Source organism: Pseudorca crassidens, chromosome 1 (genome assembly GCF_039906515.1).
Source record: "Pseudorca crassidens isolate mPseCra1 chromosome 1, mPseCra1.hap1, whole genome shotgun sequence".
NCBI lineage: Eukaryota > Metazoa > Chordata > Mammalia > Artiodactyla > Delphinidae > Pseudorca > Pseudorca crassidens.
In genome coordinates this window covers 29,554,107-29,576,473 of record NC_090296.1, presented here as the reverse complement: position 1 = coordinate 29,576,473, position 22,367 = coordinate 29,554,107, and the positions used below count along the sequence as shown (strand labels likewise).

The 22,367-nt window shown below is 40.6% G+C and overlaps 1 protein-coding gene across 10 annotated transcripts in view; it reads right to left on the bottom strand.

Annotated features, from left to right (window-relative positions):
• NUMB (NUMB endocytic adaptor protein) overlaps window positions 1-13,413 on the bottom strand; it is a 187,474-nt gene extending 174,061 nt beyond the window's left edge. For 9 of the 10 annotated variants that reach the window (XM_067731248.1, XM_067731230.1, XM_067731291.1 and 6 more), the window contains exon 1: window positions 13,260-13,413. The gene's annotated coding sequence lies outside the window, so the exon portion shown is untranslated. Of the gene's footprint in view, window positions 1-13,035; window positions 13,163-13,259 lie in introns of those variants that run through there. The other variant, XM_067731257.1, reaches the window with a different exon arrangement.
• Between the last annotated feature and the right edge of the window lie 8,954 nt (window positions 13,414-22,367).

The following is a 22,367-nucleotide window of genomic DNA, read 5'->3' as shown; positions in this document are numbered from 1 at the left end:
ATAATGGTAGTTAGGAAACAGGAAACAAAATTTTCAGTGAGTGTGATATAGAACTCAACTTTATCCACTATAAAATGAAAATATGGAGTATTTTCAAGTAAATGAAAACGAATGTCCTTTCCAGGTCTAAATTCCAAATGATGGAGCTTATACAGACAACTAGTTTTAAAGTAAAAGATACTCATAAAGCATGTTTCATCAATTTCATGTGAAATTTATCATGACTTTTAAAGTGGTTTTAAACTATTTGTCTAAACTACAATTTTTCAAAAATCCTGCTTACTCTTTCCAAAACTGTAACCAAAGGGAGTATGGAATGGGGCAGGGAGTGGGGGGAGCATTCAAGATATTTAATATTACACCCAGTCTAAATTTCAAAGTAATTTAATTAAACATTTCCACAAGGAAAAGCCAAGTATTTTAGTGGTATTCTCAAAAGTCAAGAGTCATATTTTTACTGATATTAACTTGTGACACATTGTTGTCCATAAGCTTTACAGAACATAACTAGCTGTTGTTCATTATACTCATTCAATAAGTAAGTATTGATTACCAAGCAGTATTACAGTACTACACACAAAATCACAGAATTTTATAGGCTAACAGAGAGAAGAAAAATCAAGATAATTTTAAAGAATAATGAAGTGGGGGGATGGGGCCTCACCATACCAGACATCTAAATTTATTACAAAGCTACAGTAAATAAAGACAGTGTAGTACTGCCTCATGGATAGGCAAATAGAGAGAGCATAAAAAACAGGCCCATGCGTATACAGAACATGACATATGACTTAAGATTCTCACTGTAGGGCATTCCCTGGCGGTCCAGTAGCTAGGACTCGGTGCTTTCACTGCCGAGGGCCAGGGTTCAATCCCTGGTTGGGGAACTAAGATCCCACAAGCCACGTGGTGTGGCCAAAAAAAAAAAAAAACCAGATCCTCACTATAGATCAGTGAGGAATGGATGATACTCAATAAATGGGGTGTTAGTACTACTTATTTTCTATATGGAAAAACTGAATTATATTCATTGTATTATTCACTGTAATTTTTAGAATAATTTAAATATTTCAGCATCAAAAAAACTTTAAAGATCTAGTCCAATGACTTCACTTTATTAAAGAAGAAACAAAGACCCAGAGAAGTTAAAACATTTAGCCAAATCACAGAGTGTGGCAGCACAGGAATTAAACTCGTATCTCATGATTTATTCATTCGGGAATTGGCATTCCCTCATTTAATACACACAAAATACTTCCACCTACCCCAACTTCAAGTTACCCATGATATCAACATATCAACAGACACAAATCAGAAGTGGAGGAAGCCACAAAAGGTATGGTGAAAGAAAAAGCCGATACTTCTTTCATTTTCTTCCATCTCCAAATCTTCTTTCAAGGAAATTAGCCAAAAAATATAGTCCTCCCCTCAAAGATTAATCTTATCTAAACCCAAACTAATGACAAAGAAGTGTTCCATGGGTCAGTATGCAGGGGTCTCAGAAAGAAAGAAAAGAATGTCAAGAACTGTGATTCCCCATCATAAATATCTATGAACATTAAGTATTTTAGATAGTGCTGTTATTAGGCCCAACATTTTTCAGGCACAAGTTCCATCAACCTCGTATCTCACTCAGTTTGTTTCCAGAGGATGTTAAACATTTACACTTAGAGATTTTCACAAAGACCAGTTAAACAAACACTACTAAAGACTGTCCAAAAATAAATGCTCCAATTCCAAGAGTCAATTAAGGTATAGAGAGAAATGACATCTTCTCTAGGAAAGCACTCAATCTCAGGTTACTAGGGTTTCCATCATCTGTTAATTCAGATAAAACTTTCCTTCCATAAATCACCCCCCGGGATACATGACAGGAGTATTGATAGTGAAGGGAGAGAGACTGGTAGACAGCCTATGTTCAAACTTAGAAATCCCAGTTTAAACTCTGACCACCACTACCACACATTCTATAAAGAATGCAAATTTGACTGCATTTGATTCAATTACTTTAGCACTGAGGGGTAAGAATATGAGTCCATCACTCGCTCTATGATTTGGGGCAAACTGCTTAACCTCTGTGCTTCAGATTCCTCAACTGGAAAGTAAGGATAATAACAGTACCTACTCTCGTAGGGATTATTGTAGGATTAAATTAGTGCATGTAAAGCACTTCGAGCAAAGCCTGGAATACAGTGTTAGCTGTTGGTAGTATTATTATTATTACCTGATACCCTTACTAGACTATCAGTTCTCACGTGTGGCTCAAATACAGAATAGTTTTTGAGCCAGATCATGCAATATTAATGTTCCTGAATCAATGATTCAATTGCAAAAATTCAAAAAGCAGCTCTACAACACACAGTCTGAAGTCTTCCTTTTGAATCATTTACTTATCAAAGTTCTCACAAATATTAATCAACAGCAAATGTTTACTTAACTCCAAGAAACCACTATGAATTATCACTATGATATGGAACTTCTGAAAAATCTTATACTTGAAATATTTTTCATTTTACTTTTAATTACAAATTAATCTCTGATCTTACAAATCAGATAAGTCTAGATCCATCATATAGTAATAAAACACACTGAACTTTCTGTTAAAGTATTTACTATCAATCTGCAAATTTGCCTTTGTAAAAGATTTTAACCAAAAAAAAAAAAAAAATCAGTAAGTGCTCAACATCTTTAGTCACCTGGAAATTGCAAATTAAAACCATTCTAAGATATCACTTTACACCCATTAGAATGGCTAAAAGTCAAAAAGACGAACAACCCAAGTGGTGGCAAAGACATGGAGCAACTGGAGAACCATTCAGCAATTGCTTATAAAGTTAAACATATATCTGCCCTGTGACCCAACAATTCCACTCCTAGGTATTCGACCAAGAGAAATGAAACATATGTTTAAAAGACTTGTACAAGAATGCTTACAGCAGTCTTATTCATAACAGGCAAAAAAAAACAAAAACAAAAAAAACAGAAATAATGCAAATGTCTATCAACAGGAGAATGGAAAAACAAAGTGTATTATATTTATAAAATGGAATACTATGCCACCTAGGAAGTTATCTGGTGTTTACAAAAATGTTTTGAATTTACTATTCAGTGAAGAAGTCTTATTTTTATTCTCTTCAAATTCTCTCTCATTTTAAAATGCATTTTAAACAATCCCTAGTTGAAGATAATTTTTATTCTGAAAATAACCTTATTTTTTGTTTGTTTAGTAACTAACTTGAGTTTTCTTGCCACAATATAAACTTTTGAGAAATGTTTTAATTGGTGCTTTTAAGAGGCAAATAAATCCCAGGGTTTTATTAAATGATTCTCCCACAGAAACTCTTAAATGTATTTGCACATACATATTTTTCTTATGCATTCCTGGTGCATGTTCATCCTGAGTAGAGTGCTCTCTCCAGAAATTACCCACGTGTAGAAATAAGACTGGCTTAAAATGGCTACTGTGATGGAAATGGTGTCTTAGGGAGATACAACTTTGACTTGAGGTAAATTAAATAGTTAACAAACTGTGGTTTAGAGAATGCTTTAATGGCATTTTATTTTAAAGGCCATACCATTGCTGTAATTTTCTATTGGTTATGGTTTCCTTAGTAATAAAAGTGTACAAAACAAAATGAATCTCAAAAACATGTTAAACAAAAGAAGTCAGATAAAAAGAGTACATATGGGGTTTTGGTTTGTTTTTTGGTTTTGGGGGGTTTTTTTGGCCGCACCACGCGGCATGCAGGATCTTAGTTCCCTGATCCTCGAACCATGCCCCCTGCATTGAGAGTGCAGAGTCTCAACCACTGGACCACGAGGGAAGTCCCAAGAGTACATATGGTATTACTGCAAATATATGAAATTCAAAAACAACAGTAACTTAACTTAAAGGAAATACTTAAAGGTTAAAGATCACATTTCAAATATTTGGCTAGTGATCGAATAAATTCAAATTTAAGAAATCAGTTACTATTTTCTCTTTATGTTAACATTTTAAATATTTAAAATACTTTAAAAGGTATATATCTCAATCTTATGTATCGCTAATGGGAATGTAAATTGGTCCTACAACCTTTCTGGAGAGCAACTGTGCAATGTTTTGCTCTCTTCAAAGCCCTAAGAAATGTATACCTTGACTTGATAGTTCCATTTACAGGAATCTATCTTAAAAATACAGAAATGTGGGACTTCCCTGGTGGCGCAGTGGTTAAGAAGCCACCTGACAATGCAGGGTACACGGGTTCGAGCCCTGGCCTGGGAAGATCCCACATGCCGCAGAGCAACTAAGCCTGTGAGCCACAACTACTGAGCCTGCGCTCTAGAGCCCAAGAGCCATAACTACTGAAGCGTGCGCCTAGAGCCCGTGCTCCACAACAAAGAAAAGCCAGTGCACCGCAGCGAAGAAAAGCCCCCGCTCTCCGCAACTAGAGAAAGCCCGCGGGCAGCAACGAAGACCCAACGCAGCCATAAATAAATAAATTTATTTTTTAAAGAACACAGAAATGTGGACAAAGATTTGGGTTTCGCATATTCACTAAAGTTTTGTTTATAGTAACTGGAAATTAGCAATCTAAATGTGAACACTATGGACACTGGTTGTATAAATGATGTATCCATTATTGGAACATTCTTCAGCTCTTTTAAACTGTTTTCAAATAATTGTAATGATACTAAAATGTATGTTAATAAAATGTATGTTAATAAAAGTGTCTGAATTTTATTGTAAGAACACAAGTTATACCCCTCACTAACTAGGTCTACTGGAGGGGGAAAAAAAGACCAAAAGAGTAAGAACATTCATTAAAGAAACACACCATTAGTATTATATTATTTCAGATACGAACAGCCAACTCAGCAAATGAAGTCAAAGTCCTTCAGGGTATGCTAACAAATCTATAACAAGAAAAACTCACAGAATTCAATGCAGTGCAAATATATATCAATCATATTTAATTTGAACTGGGGAAAATAATTAGATAATTTAGTGATTTTCCACAGGACTGAGCTCAGCTCTTTTACAAAGCAACAAAAGAAGAAGGGAAAGGCACAGCAAGAAGTCAAGCCAGCAATCTGATTTCCCAGGAAATTAGCTCTTTCTTGGCAAAGTACTGGCCTCATAGTCTAAAGAAGCAGAACTCTACAGAGATGAGACACAAAAAATTCAAATACTCCGTAAAAGATGTATACTTTTGCCTTTGCTTGTAAGACCTCCAAAAGAGAATAATTAATGCCTCTTAAAATAGGAAAAAAGTTAAAAGCCCAATTTAGAGTTAAATGTTCTATAAATAATGTTTCTTTCAAAATGCTAAGTAATCTCACAAGTTGTAAAATAACTGTATTTTTATTTTTTTTTAAATGAAAGGAAAATACCATGCTATTTCTAACCTTCAACTAGGATTACAAGGAAAAGGAAACTTTGATATTATTGATATTAATTCTGGATTTTAAATTTACCAAGGTTAACAAAAATACTTATAATTTCTCTATAATGTTTTCAATCGTCACTATAAAACATTTCCTTCAATCTCCAACTTAAAATAAAAAAGCCTTAGTATTTGATCTTCCTTCAGAAAAAGACTATCTGTTAATAGTCCAAAAGAAGAGTCTTCTTAAGATAAAAAGGTAATAGGATAGGTGAGTTAAAGAAGGAAAAGGGGGGAGGGGTAGGAAAAGGGGCCATAATAGAAGCTTTTCTTCTTTTAAGCCACATGTTTAAAAATCTGACCCTGATTTCCATTAAATGGTCCAGCACTGAAGCTTCTGCAGAACTATGGGACATGGTCGCCCAGTAGGCAGAAAAATGGCAGCTGAACTTCATATAGTATTCAAGTATAAAGTAATGTAATGATGAAATTAGACAACCATATATTTAAATCAGCAGGTTCATTTATAACCCATTCTTGCAACTCTAAACTGTTTCCCTCAGCACCATGACCCCAACTGCCACACTAGACCAAAAGGCCAACAAAATGCTACTTCAAAGAATCAGTAACAAAGCAGAAAATTTTATTAAACTTTTCTAACAAGCCAATAAACAAAAAGTAATGGTCTCAACAAATGGTGCTGAGACAACTGGATAACCATATGTAAAAGAATTACGTTGGGCCCCTTCTCCATACCATACACAAAAATTAACCCAAAATAGATCAAAGAACTAAACATAAGAACTAAAATTTGTATAAACTCTTAGAAGAAAACATAGGCATAAATATTCATGACCCTGGATTAGGCGATTGTTTCTTAGATATTATACCAAAAGCACAAACATAGCGCTATATCAAAGTGAAAAAGTTTTATGCTTCAAAAAAAGTTTCGTGCATCAAGAATGTGAAAATAGGGGCTTCCCTGATGGCGCAGTGGTTAAGAATCCGCCTGCCAGTGCAGGGAACACAGGTTCGAACCCTGGTCCAGGAAGATCCCACGTGCCGCGGAGCAACTAAGCCCGTGCGCCACAACTACTGAGCCTGCAAGCCACGTGCCACAACTACTGAAGCCCGCACACCTAGAGCCCGTGCTCCACAACAAGAGAAGCCACCGTAATGAGAAGCCCGCGCACAGCAACAGAGAGTAGCCCCAGCTCGCCGCAACTAGAGAAAGTCTGCATGCAGCAACGAAGACCCAACGCAGCCAAAGATAAATTAATTAATTAATTTTAAAAAAGAAAGGAAGAAAGTGGAAATACAAGCCACATATTGGGAGAAAATATTTGCAAATCATACATCTGACAAGGGACTTGTATCCAGAACATATAAAGGTTTTTCACAACTCATAACTCAATAATAAAAGATGACCCCGTTTTTAAATGAAGACCCAATGCAGCCAAAAATAAATTAATTAATTTAAAAATAAATAAATAAAGTCAATTCCAGTTTTTCTAACTGCCACATTGCTTATAATCACAGTATCTGGGATATTAGCCCTTCCTAGAAAGAGAAGTCTAATATTGTTATAATTACTAATAAAAAAAATTAACATCATCATGTGTTGAGTGCCCACTATAAGCAAGGTACTACATAAAATGCTTTTCATTTAATTCTCAGCTTAGTTAAGGAGGATAAGCTCTATTTTATAGATGACAAAACTGAGGCTACAAGAGATTTAATAAACTGCCCAATTAGTCAATTAGTAAATGACAGATCCAGGATTCAAAAACATGGTCATACAATGATAAAACTTGGATTTTTCTTCCATTCTATCATTCTTACTCAGAACACAAATGATGCTTTTTTCAATATCATAATATGCTATTACAAATATACTTCTGTGATCATCAGGCTATTCTATGACTCCATGAGATTCTAGGTTGAAAAAAAAGTTTATCGTGATGAAATAATCCTGGGAGCTAAAATTCCTGATAACAAAGTCAGCTATATTAAAAATAACTAGGTAAATAAACCCTTATAAATTATGCAAAGCAGTACCACATGACACAATTGAAAGGTACCCATGGAGTACTTGTGCACAGCTGACCAGGACAAAAGCATCACTTTTACTTTTCTAAGGCCAAAAGAAGTCAATTTTAAAGATATAAATTTTGCTTTTTTCTGTGTTCCTGACTTCCCTGACTTTGCCTTTATTCAGGAGCCAAGCAGTGTTCTATGGCTTTAAATCCCTCTTCCTCCCCAACTAAACTGGAAAAAAACTGGATAATAATCATTTTCCTAATTAACTATATCCACCTTAATATAAACAAGTTACCACAATTAATATTTTGCTATCTAATCAGAGAACTCAAGACTTTGATCCTGAAGGTAAGGTATCAGCAAGCAAGTAGGGAGAAACAGTTTCGGTAGAGAGGGAAAGGGAAGTCACTGAACATTAATTATTAAGCAGCCCCTTGGTTAATCCATTTAAGATGACTGGGAGTCTCTTCCTACTGCCTAATCCCAGACTCCATTAGAAAGGACAACTGGGAAGACTTGGCCTAGTTACAATTGTTGGGCACCTATTCCCAAGAACCGGAGAAGCAGAGACAAGTGTCCAGCCTTCTAAATCCACATGGTCCTGCAAAGCCTCCCATCCTAGGACTAGCAATTCTCAGTGTATTCATTTGTATTCTGACACGCTTTCCTGAGAGGAACACAACAAAGAAAGAGTTCTAACAAGCACAGCGAAAAATATGTCCGTGCGAGAATGTTGCAAATAGGATCATCCTCCTTTACATATGTCACTCCAGGAAAACTGCCAAGAAAGGCTCACTCCTCTAGACATACTTCCTGCAGATCCTCCGACTCCTCCTCAAACATATCAGTATTCTCCTCATTCTCCCTTAGTCTCAATCCTTTTGCCCCAAGATTTACAAGTGCATATTTTATATTCTCAAAAATATATGGCAATAGGATAATGACATCCTATTTATCATTACCTGTGTCTCATATCTGAACAAACGTCCTAAAGCCTTATATAGAATTTCCATCTTTAATAATGAGATTTCCAATACATTATATTACTGAATATAAATTTTCTTTGCAAATAAATTTTTCTTTCTTTCCAAAAAATTGTATTTCTTTGCAAATAAAGGATTTATCATAATGTCAAGATAAAAAATAATATAGCAAAAAAATTTAAGGAGTACAATTGTTTCCTTTCTCCCTAGCCCCACCAAGGAAACATATATCAGAGTTCAGAAACTGGCAGAATTAAAGATCCTTTCCATAGAAATCAAAATTTATTAAACACAATACATGTATTTTGGCAAGTCCAAAATAAAACGTAGCTTTCCGGGCTTCCCTGGTGGCGCAGTGGTTGAGAATCCACCTGCTAATGCAGGGGACACGGGTTCGAGCCCTGGTCTGGGAGGATCCCACATGCCGCGGACCAACTGGGCCCGTGAGCCACAACTACTGAGCCTGCGGGTCTGGAGCTTGTGCTCCACAACAAGAGACCGCGACAGTGAGAGGCCCGTGCACCACGATGAAGAGTGGCCCCCGCTCGCTGCAATTGGAGAAAGCCCTTGCACAGAAACGAAGACCCAACACAGCCAAAAATAAATAAATAAATTTATTTAAAATAAAAAAACACGTAGCTTTCCAAGTACTCTATTAAAAGACTTTTTTTAAGGTAATAAGTTTACCACGGGACCTTTTCTGATAAAAGGAATTCTCCCAGCAAACTAAAAACCAGATGTTGGGGTTCTGTACTTTCACAGAACTAGATTTTCAGGCAGCACATTTCCATTAGGATTTATTGTATGAGTAGTTGAAGAGAAAGAAGCAGAGAAAGCAGATCAGAAGCGATGTGTAAAAGACAAAACTTTATTGAAATAGAAAATAAACTTAATGAACTAGTGTTAATTGAACTTCCACTTTTAAAAACCATTTACCTGAATAATCTTTGAAACTGGAAAATGAGCCTCACTAAATTGTACCATCAGGAGCAGTTTCTCTGGAATTTAAAAACCACCATTTTTTCAACTACAAATTAACAAATCTCACTGTAAAAACGGTTGAGCAATCAGAGATATTCCTAGATAAGTATGATTAAATTATGGGTGAATAATAAGTCAACTGAATAAAGTCCATTCATTAAAAAGCAAGTAATCAAACTAGTTAATGTCCACAATTATGAGGAATGAATTTTATATTTTTCCCACACTCGATTACTAAGATTTTACATTCTTCCATCAGTTAGTAAAGAACTGAATGATCAGGCTTCCCTGGTGGCGCAGTGGTTGAGAGTCCGCCTGCCGATACAGGGGACACGGGTTCGTGCCCCGGTCCAGGAAGATCCCACATGCCGCGGAGCAGCTAGGCCTGTGAGCCATGGCCGCTGAGCCTGCGTGTCTGGAGCCTGTGCTCTGCAACGGGAGAGGCCACAACAGTGAGAGGCCCACGTACCGCAAAAAAAAAAAAAAAAAAAAGAACTGAATGATCTATACAAAAGTGCCCATCAATTGTACAATGACTTAACCATTTTGGTGGTAGGGATACTACATTTAACTCAAAGCAAGTAATTTAAAAGCTTTCATCCTTGGAACCTCTGTCACAAAAAATTAGTAAATTTGTTTTATGAAAAGACTGCTTATGTTTTTCAACTCAAAAATGAAATAATTACATGTTTCATAGTCTTCCAAACAAAAATTAAAATTTTGTAAAAATATACTAAAAACATGAAATAGAACTAAAAATTATTTGAGAAAAAAATCTAAAAATCCTGATGCAAAGCTACTCCAAAAGTTTCTTCACAATTTCATAAAACATTAATGAAAGGGTTATAAATCCCCTAGATTAAAGATTTTAAAGAGAGCTATAAGAATCTCTTTCAGTTTTCAATACTGTTTTCTCTGTCCTTACATCCATTAAAACAAACATGAATCAACTCTTTCTAAATATAAACCATCTAGTCTTACAGAAGAAAAATCAAACGAAGAACAGCACAAAACATACATATATATTCTTAATATAGCTTAAAATAAGTATATAGATTACATTTGGGTCCCTCAAACAAGTTAAATTTACAACTCTATGCCAGATCCAGATCATTCTCAAGGGAGAAAACCATCAAAACAAAAGCTCCTGCTTAATAAACTATTTACTTTGTAGTTAAAACTCTATCCCAGGTGCATCTGAGCATTATTACTATGTCTTCTCTCTTCAAAAACCTAGAAATCTAAAATACACAAGTATATCTGGTTCCCTTAAAAATGCTTTTATATTATATATTTTGTATTAAGGCCATGAAAACTTCAGAATTCCTTACTCTCTAAAAAGGAAACACCCTTTTGCTTTTCTCTTTTGAAATGTGTCTTATTTGGTTTTTGCTTACTTTCTATACAGGAACTGATCTCAAACCAGTCTATTTGTGTTGGTTGTTTACTGTCAACACGTCTGTGTATACTTAGGTTTTATACAGACAGTGCTTTACAGTACACTGGTAAAAAAAGAAAAGGTAAACAAGAGGGCATGAGTGAAACAAAAGTGGACCACATCTGAGAAACACCACTCAATTTCACCTCTCTACCTCAAATTCCCTTTAGTCCTCCTGTTAAAGATTCTCAGTATTTAAAAAGAAGCGCAACACAATGTATGATAAGGCAAACACAGGAGAAACCAATTCAGAAACTGAAGAAATTTAATAGAATGTATCACCACCTGATAAAATTACCACAAAAAGAAAAATAAATAAGCAATAAACCCAGTCGCTGGATGTCCCTACTGAAGGGCTGCTTTTGCTGCACTGCATGGCTCAAAACAGTTTTACAAACTCTTTTTAATGCAAGAAATACATTTTACATTGTGACCTAGTACACACACGTATGAGCAAAATTTCCCAAAACAATATTTTTCCTTGCCACGTGCAATGGTAGTCAATTCTGTTCTATTCTATTTTATTTTTAATCAATTTAACCCACTAAATTGATTTTATAAATTACTAATAAATCATGATCCACAGTTTGAAAAACACAGGCTTAAAATACGGCATCCCTTATACATTATTAGGATCTTTGTTTTGCAATTTGCTTCTACCTATCTCTAGCAGGGTAGACAAGTATTTTAAGGTTGCTACATTATTACTGTTTTCAATAAAGCAAGTGGTTCCCCTGACCAACATAAGCCATCACCTGAGATAAATGCAAACTCTCAGGCCCCATCCCAGACCTACTGAATCAGAAACTCTGGGTGGAGCCAGCAGTCTACGTTTTATCAAGCCGTCCAGGTGATTCTGGTTTAAGTTAAAGTTTGAGAACAACGCATTAAAGAATTCAGGACTTTCTTTATCCTCTACACATTTAATAATCCAGTACAGTGCTTACTTTGTGCCAGTCACTATTCTAAAAGTTCCACAGATATTAACTCATGTGAAAAAGCAACCCTAAGAAGTAGGAAGTATTGTTATCCTTATTACACAGATGAAACTTCCAAACAGAGAGAGGTTAAGTTGTCAAAGCTAAGTGGTAGAACTAGAATTCAAATTTATTTCTAATTTGGCGAAAGTTAAGCCTGTTCTCTTCATGCCTCTCTTCTTTCTAAGTTCCCGGTCGCACTCCTTTAGTTCAGCTATCCCCTTTTCCCCTTTTAAATTCCCCATATTGTCAATGTCCTTATTTTCTAACATTACTGCTCGCGTCCTAAAACAAATTTCTTTTCTAAAGCATTGGAATGTAAGTCACAACTCTGCTTTTAGAACCCTTTCTCTGGTCCTAGATGGCATCTTAGTATTATGAAGCTGAAGGTTCTACTATTTCTGAAGTCCTTAGAACCTATTAAGGGCCCCATGTTAATTTCTCATATCTACTGTTCCGGCCAGTTTCCACAAGACCTCTAGTCTCTTCCCGAGCAACTTTCTCGCTCCCTCCTACTACACCCTACCTCCCACTCCCTTCCTACAAGGAAACAACTTCTCCCGCCCACCGCCGTGTCATTTTGCTTGACTTATCCCCAACTGAGAGAACTGCCATTCCTCAGCCAAACCCCTCACCACAGTCTCAAACCCGAGCTACCCCTCCAAAACTTTTTTCAAAACCCTGGTTTCCTGGGGACCCTCAGACCTAGGGGTTCCCAGGCCAGTCTTGAATTTCCCATCCCAGACCAGCGGTGGGGGGCAGGGCGCTCCCGTTCCTCCCCAAGCTATTCAAGGTCTCCACGGGTCCGACACTCCAAAGCTCCCCAAGAACCCCAGGAGCGCTCCTCTCTCGGATGGCCGCCTTTCTCAGGAGGATCCTCAGGTGCCTTCCCTGCCTTTCCTCGACGCCCTCGCTGAGACCCCGGCCGCCCTCGGCCTCCCTTCTCCCTCGGACCCGGGCCACTCCCAGTCTCCCGGCCCCCCAGCTTTCTCCTCTCGGGCCGCTCCCGGGCTTCCCGGGTTCCCCTTCCTCCTCGCACCCAAGCTATCCTGTCCGAGTCACCTGGCCCACGGACCAGGTCGTAACCGGTCACCCCGGGTCACCCCTTTCTCTGGGACCCCAGACACCCCCGTCTCCCCAAGGACCTACCCCCCTCACACACCGGACGCCGGGCAGTGCCCCAGACCCGCGCAGCTAAGCGTCCCAAGGGACCTCCCGGCCTGACCCGCTTGGGTCTGGCCCCAGCCTACCTTGCCACCACGAACTCCGCCGCCAGGAGCCGGGCTGCTCTCCCACCAGCCCAGTCAGCGCGAACTCGCCGCCGCCGCCGCCGCCCCCGCCCTGGCCCCGACCGGGGCCCGACCCGGCCCGCAGTCCAGGCCCCCTTCCGCTGCCTTCCGCCTCAGGAGCGCCGAGCTGGAGTTTCCGCCCCGCGACTGCCCCCAGACCTCAGGTCCGCGTTACCAGTACTCACCTGCCGCTGCCCGCGGCCAACTCCGGTGCCACTGCCTCTACCTCGGGCGCCAGTAGCCACCTAGCGCCACCACCTCCCCCATGACAACAGGCCCACCCCGCTTCACACTTCCTATCTCTCCATTGGGTAGTGGGGCGGCAGCTCTCTGCTCTTATTGGTTTAGTTTACCCGTCCGTCAAAGCTTCCTTCCCACCCCTTTTCCTGACCCGGTATTACCCCCCCTCCCGGACCTGGAGCGTCCTAGACCAAGCTTTAGTTGTAATTGGTTGATGGTTGGGCAGTTCAAAGTTCTGATAGGCTGCCGAAAGTGTCTGTTAAGTCAATTGGCAAAGTATGTGACGGCCATGGTTGGTTCTAGCTTGGGCACAGTTTGGTTGCGCAGTAGAAAGCAAGGGGCAGACGCTCACGTTCGAGGGGAAGGGTTAACTCTTTGTGGTACAGTGGACTCTGGAAACTCGTCCCTTTCTCCAACTTCCTCCCTATAAGGAGAAGCTTATCATTGCTAGCTTACCCAGAGGGTAGTACTTACAAAACAGCAACATCAGAGGTTGTGTTTAAAAATCATTTACAACCCCTTGAGAGAAAAGCCGTATACAGATTAAAATTTCCCCTTCTTGAGGTCCTAAGATGCCCAGTTTCCTTGACGTTCTTTCCAGAAGTCTCCATGCTAAAGGGCAAAGCACAACCGTTTATTTTGCAGAGGTCAGTCCACTTTGGTTGCAGTTAATAAATTGAAGTGGCGTGTTGAGGGTTCTCCAGCTTCCAGACTCACCCCTAGCTGGCTCCTGCGAAGTGACCAGGCAACCAACAGCAAGTTTGGACTAAATGGGCCATATTTTACCCTTGTGATGCTCTGGACAAGAGAATTCGGCTCCCGCAACTTGATTTTTATGCTCAGCAGTTCTTAAATAGCCCTACTAGTTGTGTGTCAGATACTTAAAAACTTGTCTTTTTTTCTAAACCTCTCCTCTTCCTAAGCAGTCTAAATTAGGACCATTGAAAGACTGCAGTTCCTTTCGCATATTGGCACAATGCACAAGAATAAATGATTGCATTTTTACTCATTTGGGTACAAATCACAGTAGATACTTTTGAGAAATTTGGTGTTGCTATAAAAACTCTTGCGCTCCTAGAAATATATCCATCATTAGTTTTTTGCATTTCTTTTTCATTTCCACCCCTTTTCCTGCTCCTAAATAGCAAAATGCTGGCCTAATTATTCTTTCAATTTCTGAATCAGATTTAAATGTACCTTCCTCACAACTCCACCTAGCATACACAAACCTGTGGGTCATGAAACATACACTCAGGAATGGACTGGGACAGGTCAAGGGTACTTCCCTCTTAAGCATCCCTTTAGTGGTTGGGGACTTTCTGTGGCACCAAGAATCTGGACTTTGCCCCTTTCTTATTCCCACTAACTCTTTGTTCCATATCTCTTCTATTTACCCTTATATCCTGTTCCAGCAAGCTACAAGGAGTTTAAAACTGCATGGTTCATTATCCAAAAAAAAATTGTCTATTTTCTAACATATATTTTTAGTCAGGTTTAAATAAACTACATACCTCTATCACCAAACTAAGCGGAAATTATTCCTCCAGCAACTCTACATAACAATAAGGTGTCTTTTCCCAGTTATTTTCCGGAACTTTCCTCCCCCTTCTCTCATCCTCACCTTCCAATTTAGAAATAACCTCCCCTTCAATTCAATGACTCATAAAAAGCCTGTAAAAGGAAAGTGGAAAAGCCAAAATAACTTCAGAGTTGTCTGAATCATTCAATTGAAGGAAAGATCAGACATTGACCATGATAAGACGGAATCCAAGACAAAAGGCAAGGCTGAACTAACATCCCATAACAGAAGAAGTAACGTGTAAATGTGAAGACGCTCCAATGAGAAGGAGGTAGCAGTAAGTCCTTTACCCAGCTTTTTAGTATATTACCAGCAGCTTTCTTCTCTCTAGTCTTGGCAGTGTGTCCTACCTACCAATTTTAGAGCAAGTTAGAAGGCAATTAATGTCCTGGAAGATAGGAAACAATAACGTCATAGGAGGACATGTCCATTATTATGGTACTTTGGGTAATAATGGCTCTTGCACAGTCATAGTCACTATGTGCCATAGAGAACATAGAATTAGGCCAGCCTCACTAAGAGGACTTGTCATCTAAGTTCAGGAACTGAACAGAATTACTATCACAAAACCAGGAAAATTGCCACAAAGGTCAGCTATTCCTTCTATTTCGTTTTATTTATTTATTCATTTTATTTTTTGGCCACACCACACAGCACGTGGGATCTTAGTTCCCTGACCAGGGATCGAACCTGTGTCCCCTGCAGTAGAAGAGCAGAGTCTTTTCTTTTTTTTTAATGTTTTGTTTATTGCTGTAATACAAGTGCCTAGAACAAGTGCCTGGCATAGAGAAGATGCCATTAATGGCTTTGGGGATTTCTGTTCTCTCCTTTTCTTGGGGACTTAAGGAGTGGGTGAGGGGTGCATAGTCCCTGGTACCGTCTGCTCACACTGACACCCACAGCGATGGCAGTCACTTGGACTGGGCTTTGAACATCAGCCAGGCAGGGTGCTGCGGAGGTGTCCCTAGATCCCAGCTGTATGACTCCTTCAGGTATGGAGGGCCCCTCTGTGACTTCCCCGCTACTCTCGGGGACACAGAAGTCATTTGGTTGCTGCTATGCATGACAGGGTACAGCAACTCTTCAAGGCTGTCCATATGCCCAGGTGCTTGCTGAGACTCTCCTTACTGGGCTCATTTTTTTTTTTTTTAACATCTTTATTGGAGTATAATTGCTTTACAATGGTGTGTTACTTTCTGCTTTATAACAAAGTGAACCAACTATACATATACATATAACCCTATATCTCCTCCCTCTTGTGTCTCCCTCCCACCCTCCCTATCCCACCCCTCTAGGTGGTCACAAAGCACCGAGCTGATCCCCCTGTGCTATGCGGCTGCTTCCCACTAGCTATCTATTTTACATTTGGTAGTGTATATATGTCCATGCCACTCTCCCACTTCGTCCCAACTTACCCTTCCCACTCCCCGTGTCCTCAAGTCCATTCTCTACATCTGCATCTTTATTCTTGTCCTGCCCCTAGGTTCTTCAGAACCTTTTTTTTTTTTTAGATTCCATATATATGTGTTAGCATACAGTATTTGTTTTTCTCTTTCTGACTTACTTCACTCTGTATGACAGACTCTAGGTCCATCCACCTCACTACAAATAACTCAATTTCATTTCTTTTTTTGGCTGAGTAATATTCCATTGTATGTACGTGCCACATCTGGAAGAGCAGAGTCTTAACCAGTGGACTGCCAGGGAAGTCCCCCTCCTATTTCATACACTAAAAGAAAAAAAAGCATTTATAAATATTTTTGCTCACACATACATATACACTCCTACCCTCCCATTCCTTGTGAAAATCAATTAAGAAGAAAAATGGGGACTTCCCTGGTGGTGCAGTGGTTAAGAGTCCGTCTGCCAATGCAGGGGACACGGGTTCCGACCTTGGTCTGGGAAGATCCCACATGCCGTGGAGCAACTAAACCCGTGCACCACAACTACTGAGCCTGCGCTCTAGAGCCCGTGAGCCACAACTGCTGAGCCCGCGTGCCACAACTACTGAAGGCTGCACGCCTAGAGCCTGTGCTCTGCAACAAGAGAAGCCACCGCCATGAGAAGCCCACGCACCGCAACAAAGGGTACGCCACAACTAGAGAGAGCCCATGCGCAGCAGTGACGACCCAACACAGCCAAGAATAAATAAATTTTCAAAAAGAAAAGAAAAATGTAATATAAACACGTACAATGCAGTAAGAAGAGAGAAAACCTTAAAGAAGGAAGGTTTTAAGGAACATTCTTTGATCCCACAGAAGGCTATTGTGTTATTGAAGCCCATGCAGTACTGGAAAAGTTAATGCTTGAACCCTACATTTTAATTTTGTTTTGATTTTGTGTGCACAAAGTAACCTTGTAAAGTAATTACTCCATCCAGCTTCTCTTTTCTTTCCTGTGTTATGTGCTTCTCCATCACTCTCAAGGCCCCCTCTTAAAAAGCAAGAGCCCTGGGGTCAGGGAGTCTGCAGCTTTGCGTCGCATGGCTGGCTGTGGAGGTGGTGCAGATGGTATCTGTGCAAAACCACTTGAGCAAGACCAGGACGACAGGTATATTACAGGCAAAAATAACCTTTATAAATCCTGATGAAGTGGAAAATGATGGACTCAGAGTGATGCCCCAATATCTGAGTGGTATGGTTTGCCTTGGGCTCTAGTGTGTGCTGGTGCTTTTTGCTCTCTTTTCTTTGCTACTCCTCTCTTTTCATCATATCACTTTTCAAGGGAGCAGAATCTAAGTCTCTTTTCATTTCTATTTTAGTCCAGGGGTCAGTCTCACTATGGAAAAGCTCCTTTTGCGGGTTTTTGTTCGGTTTTGGATTTTTTTCTCCGTGGTTTCTACACACAATTCCAAACGGATTAGAGAAACAAACAACTGGTGGAGAAGAAAATCACTCAGATAAGCGGACAAGGGCCAGAGCTGCCTGCTGCTAGAAGTTAGGGGCAAAGCCGTGATATTTGATAAGCAATGGTTCCCTGAGTTTGGGACCCCTGAAGGTGGAGGTTGACAGGGATGAAGGCATCGGAGAGAAGGGAGGAAAGAGAGAGAAAGAGAGACAGAGACAGAGGAAATGAGAACTGAGAAAGAGAAAGAAAAAGAGAGAGAGGGCCCATAGAGAAGAGGGTAATGAAATCGAGAAAGAGTCAAGAGGCCACAATCAGAGTGCTGAGCCAGCTTAGAGTCCTACCCCCACCTCCGCAGCTATGGACTTTACACCAGGTTGCACAATTGCACCAACCAAGCGCAGCCTCTGCCACTGGTTGAAAGGAGAATGGGGCCAGAAGGCTACCCTATGGGATCATCGTTCTCCTGCCACCTGGAAATCGCCAGGTGCTGCTTCGGCACCAGGGCAAAGCTGACAAGGAAGGATAGATCCCTGCAGCCAGCCATCAAGTGCATCTTCATTTGATTTCATAAAGGTGACCACTGGCATGAAGCTCTGGATAAACAAAGGGAAATTTTCTGGAAGAAGATGTTTTTGCCATCCCAAACTGGGGAGCTTCCAACAAAAGGACGTGCCAAGCTGCTTTCCATGCTCGAACAAAGCACTGTGGTTTCAAAGTTCAAGGCTCTGTTCCATGGAGGGAAGAAGGAAAAAAAAAAAAAGTCAGTGGAAGAGGGTGTTCCCTCAGGCAGAACCATTTGCTTTCCAATTCCAGGGCTCATGTGATTTTTAAATAGCACACCATACCTTCTCATAACTCAATGCATGAATTTTCATCCTCAAGAAAAGTGTGTGTACCCCTCTACCCACCTTGCATAGCATAGGTAAGATGGCTTGAGTGCTTGTAAAATGGATGGGCTGCAGCTCTTAGCTCTGCCATTGTGCTATTGAATGGAACCCCTGGTTACTATCACCAGATCTATGGGTGGACCAGCCATTCTTCTGCAGCAGGGAGTGGGCCGCTCAAAGAACTTTTAAACTTTTGTCCATCCCAGTTTTACACACACACAAAGAGTTTCCTGGAAACATGGCTACACTCCAAGGATTTCAGAGAGTAGAATACCTTCTAGAGCTCCAGTTTCCTAATCACTTGGAATCTCATGAGAAAGTAGACTTGAACTCAGACTCTTGAACCTAAATGTGTTCAGATCCTGGCTCTGCCATTCGTAGCTGTGTGACTTTGGGAAAGTTGATTCATCTACTTAAATTTCAGTTCCTTCATCCACAAAATGGGATATGTATTAGTTATCTCTTGCTGCACAACAAATTACGCAAAAACTTAGTAGCTTAAAACTGCAATTATTATCTCTGTTTCTGTGGTTCAGAAATCCTGATGCAGCTTAACTGGGTTCTCTGGCTCTGGGGGTCTCACAAGGCTGCAGTCATCTCAAGGCTCAACTGGGGGACTTCCTTGTGGTCCAGTGGTTAAGACTCCATGCTCTGAATGCAGGAGGCCCGGGTTCAATCCCTGGTCTGGGAACTAGATCCCTCACGCCGCAACTAAAGATCCTGCATGTCACAACGAAGATCCCCCACGCGGCAACGAAGATCCTGAGTGCTGCAACTAAGACCCAGCACAGCCAAATATATAAATTAATTTTTTTTAAAAAAAGGCTCGGGCTTCCCTGGTGGCGCAGTGGTTAAGAGTCCGCCTGCCGATGCAGGGGACACGGGTTCGTGCCCCGGTCCGGGAAGATCCCACATGCCACAGAGTGGCTAGGATCGTGAGCCATGGCCACTGAGCCTGCGCATCCGGAGACTGTGCTCCGCAATGGGAGAGGCCACAACAGTGAGAGGCCTGCGTACCGCAAAAAAAAAAAAAAAAAAAAAAAGGCTCAATTAGGATGAATCTGCATCCTAGCTCAGTCATATCATTGTTGGCAGGGTTCCTTAGCTCACAGGCTTTAGGCTAAGGCCTTAGGTCCTCATGAGCTGTTAGCTCAGGACTTCCCTCAGTGCCTTGCCTTGTGGATCTCTCCATAGAGCACCTCAAAACATGGCAGCTTACTTCATCAGAGCAAGCCAGCAAGAAGGCAAGAGAGAGGGCCAGTAAGAGTGAGACTGCTAAAGAGACGCAAGTCATAGTCTTTTGTAATCTAATCACAGAAGTGACATCCCAAAATTCTTGCCACATTCTATTAGTTAAAAGCAAGTCATTAGGTCCAGCCCACACTCAAGGAAAGGGGATTACACAAGGATGTACATACCAGAAGAGGGATCATTGGAGTCACTTTAGAAGCAGACTACCTTAGTATAATAATAATAATAATAATAATACCTACTTGTAGGTTTTGTTTAAACATTAAGGGAGAGAATATGTTCAATTCAGGGCCTGGCATATATTATGTACCTGGTGTATACAATAACTATTATTACTATTAATGTTATTATTGAGTATATAATGATTGGTTTTCTCTCCCTTCTAGCTACTAGGAGGAAACTTTTATGAGCAATAAATGAGATAATCTACATAATTCAGGAAGGACCTGACGCATAGTAAGCGCTCAGTAACCATTAATTATTATTAATGTTATATGAGTGTATGCTATCTGGTTGCCCCTCCAAGCTACTGGAAAGATATGCTATGATTACGGTAACTTCCAGAGTGGTCTAATTTTCAAATGTTTTGCCTCATTTATCCATGTGTACCCTATACTTGCCAGAACACAATTCTAGATTTGGGGCTCATAAAATATGACCAACAAAGCCATGATCCAGTGTAATTTCCTGCCTGCGCTATACTAAGAAAGGCATGCTCAAAACAAGCAAGATGGGCTAAGTATGGCAGCACCTTCCAGTATGCAGAAATCTGCGCCTGGATCCATTAAAGTTCCAGAGAGAGGGGAGTGTGCCCAGAATGAGCAAGGACTTGGCTGTGTGACTTTTGTCCCTTTCAAAAGAAGCTGGTCACTGTGTATCTGCTGTCAGTCGTTAACTGAGGATGAGAGAAAGGGGGATTCTACCCAGGCTCCGTGGATGGAGTAAGGACACCCAAGAGGTGGATTGCACACCTGGATTGGGAGAAGTCAGAATCAAGAGACTGAAGAAAGAGAAATTTTGCAATTAGAAAGTTGAAAGAAGAGAGTCCAGTTTGCAACATGAACGAAAGATCACTACAAGGTTAGAGTGACCCAGCAGGGCTGCGTTGAGTGGATTCCTTGTAAGGGAGGAGGATATTGAGGTCTGGCTAGTGGCCAGAGAAAATGAGGAACTATAATCAAGGAAACCCCGTTATTTTGGCTTTGAGTCATTTCTCAGGGCTCACCCATGATTATTATATAGAAAAATGGCAGAGAAATACCCCTAAAGTATAAATGATCTTTAAACCGAAAACACTGTAGAAGAACAAAGGTCCAAGTGCATAGCTCACCTCATCTTATCTTTTCAGGCTAGGAGTAGCTACTCAAATATTCTCTCCCTCCCTCCCTCCCTCCCTCCCTCCCTCCCTCTCTTTATATTTGTACGTGTTCTTTCCTTTTGTCTGTGTTCCAGGCAGAAGAAGAAACTATCATCACAAGGAAATGCCCTAGGATCTTTTCAACTGGAGCTGTTTCCTGATCCAGAGCCTCGGTCTCCAACAGTTTCTTCTGTGGTGCTAGACCATTAGAGCTCAATAAATACTCGCAGGTAATAACAGTTACACCTCTGCCTCCAAATCAAGTCACCTGTGCAGCTGTGATTTAAACAGGCTCCTTGATTTTCTGAGATGCACCAGCTCTGGGCCCTTCTCCTCTGGGCGTGTTCCCAGGTGTTTCCAGTTTGTGCACAGAAAGGCTCAAAGCAGAAGTTGCTGGGAAAGTTCTGTGAGGTTAAAGGAGAGGTGTATAGCAACATCAAGTTCCTCTTCCTGTCACTCTTGTCTCTTCTTCTTCTAACTCTATGTTTCCTCTGTGTTTGAGAAAGGGGAGAATTATAAATAAGGCTCAGTACCACTCAGCAGCCAGAGAAGATCTCTGTCTGCTTTTATGCAGGATGGCCAATTTTAGAAGGGAAAGGGGCTGAGGAGATGAGGACTTGCCCCCAGGAAGTCTGCCTACACAATAGAGATGGTGTGTTTATTTATTCAGCCTTTTCCTACAGGCAGCCAGAGCAACAGCCATTTCATTTTGTCCTCAGGAAGTGTATTTAGTGGTAGGCTTTCTTTCTTTTCCTGTTAGTTTCCTGCAAAAGGACACCAGTGTCTTCTCAGAGCAGCAGCTGATAAGAAGGATTTTGTTGCTCAAGTGAAGGCAGACAAACATATTTCCTGAGGCAGACCCAGCACATCCCAAGGGCACGGAGAACTGAGCCTGGGTGTGGAAATAGAAGAACCCGATTTTCACACCTATTTCCCTGTGCCATCTTCCTCCCTGAAATAGTCTCTCTAGTGGGATACAATAATTACATCTTCCACTTGTGTAGAATTTCACACTTTCCCATGGTCTCATCACACTGTACAGAAGCAGACTCCAAGGCACTGTATTTGAAGGAGCCTGGGAGTTACTTTGGAGGGTTGTTATAAGCAGGCAGCTTTGGGTTTAACTCTATGT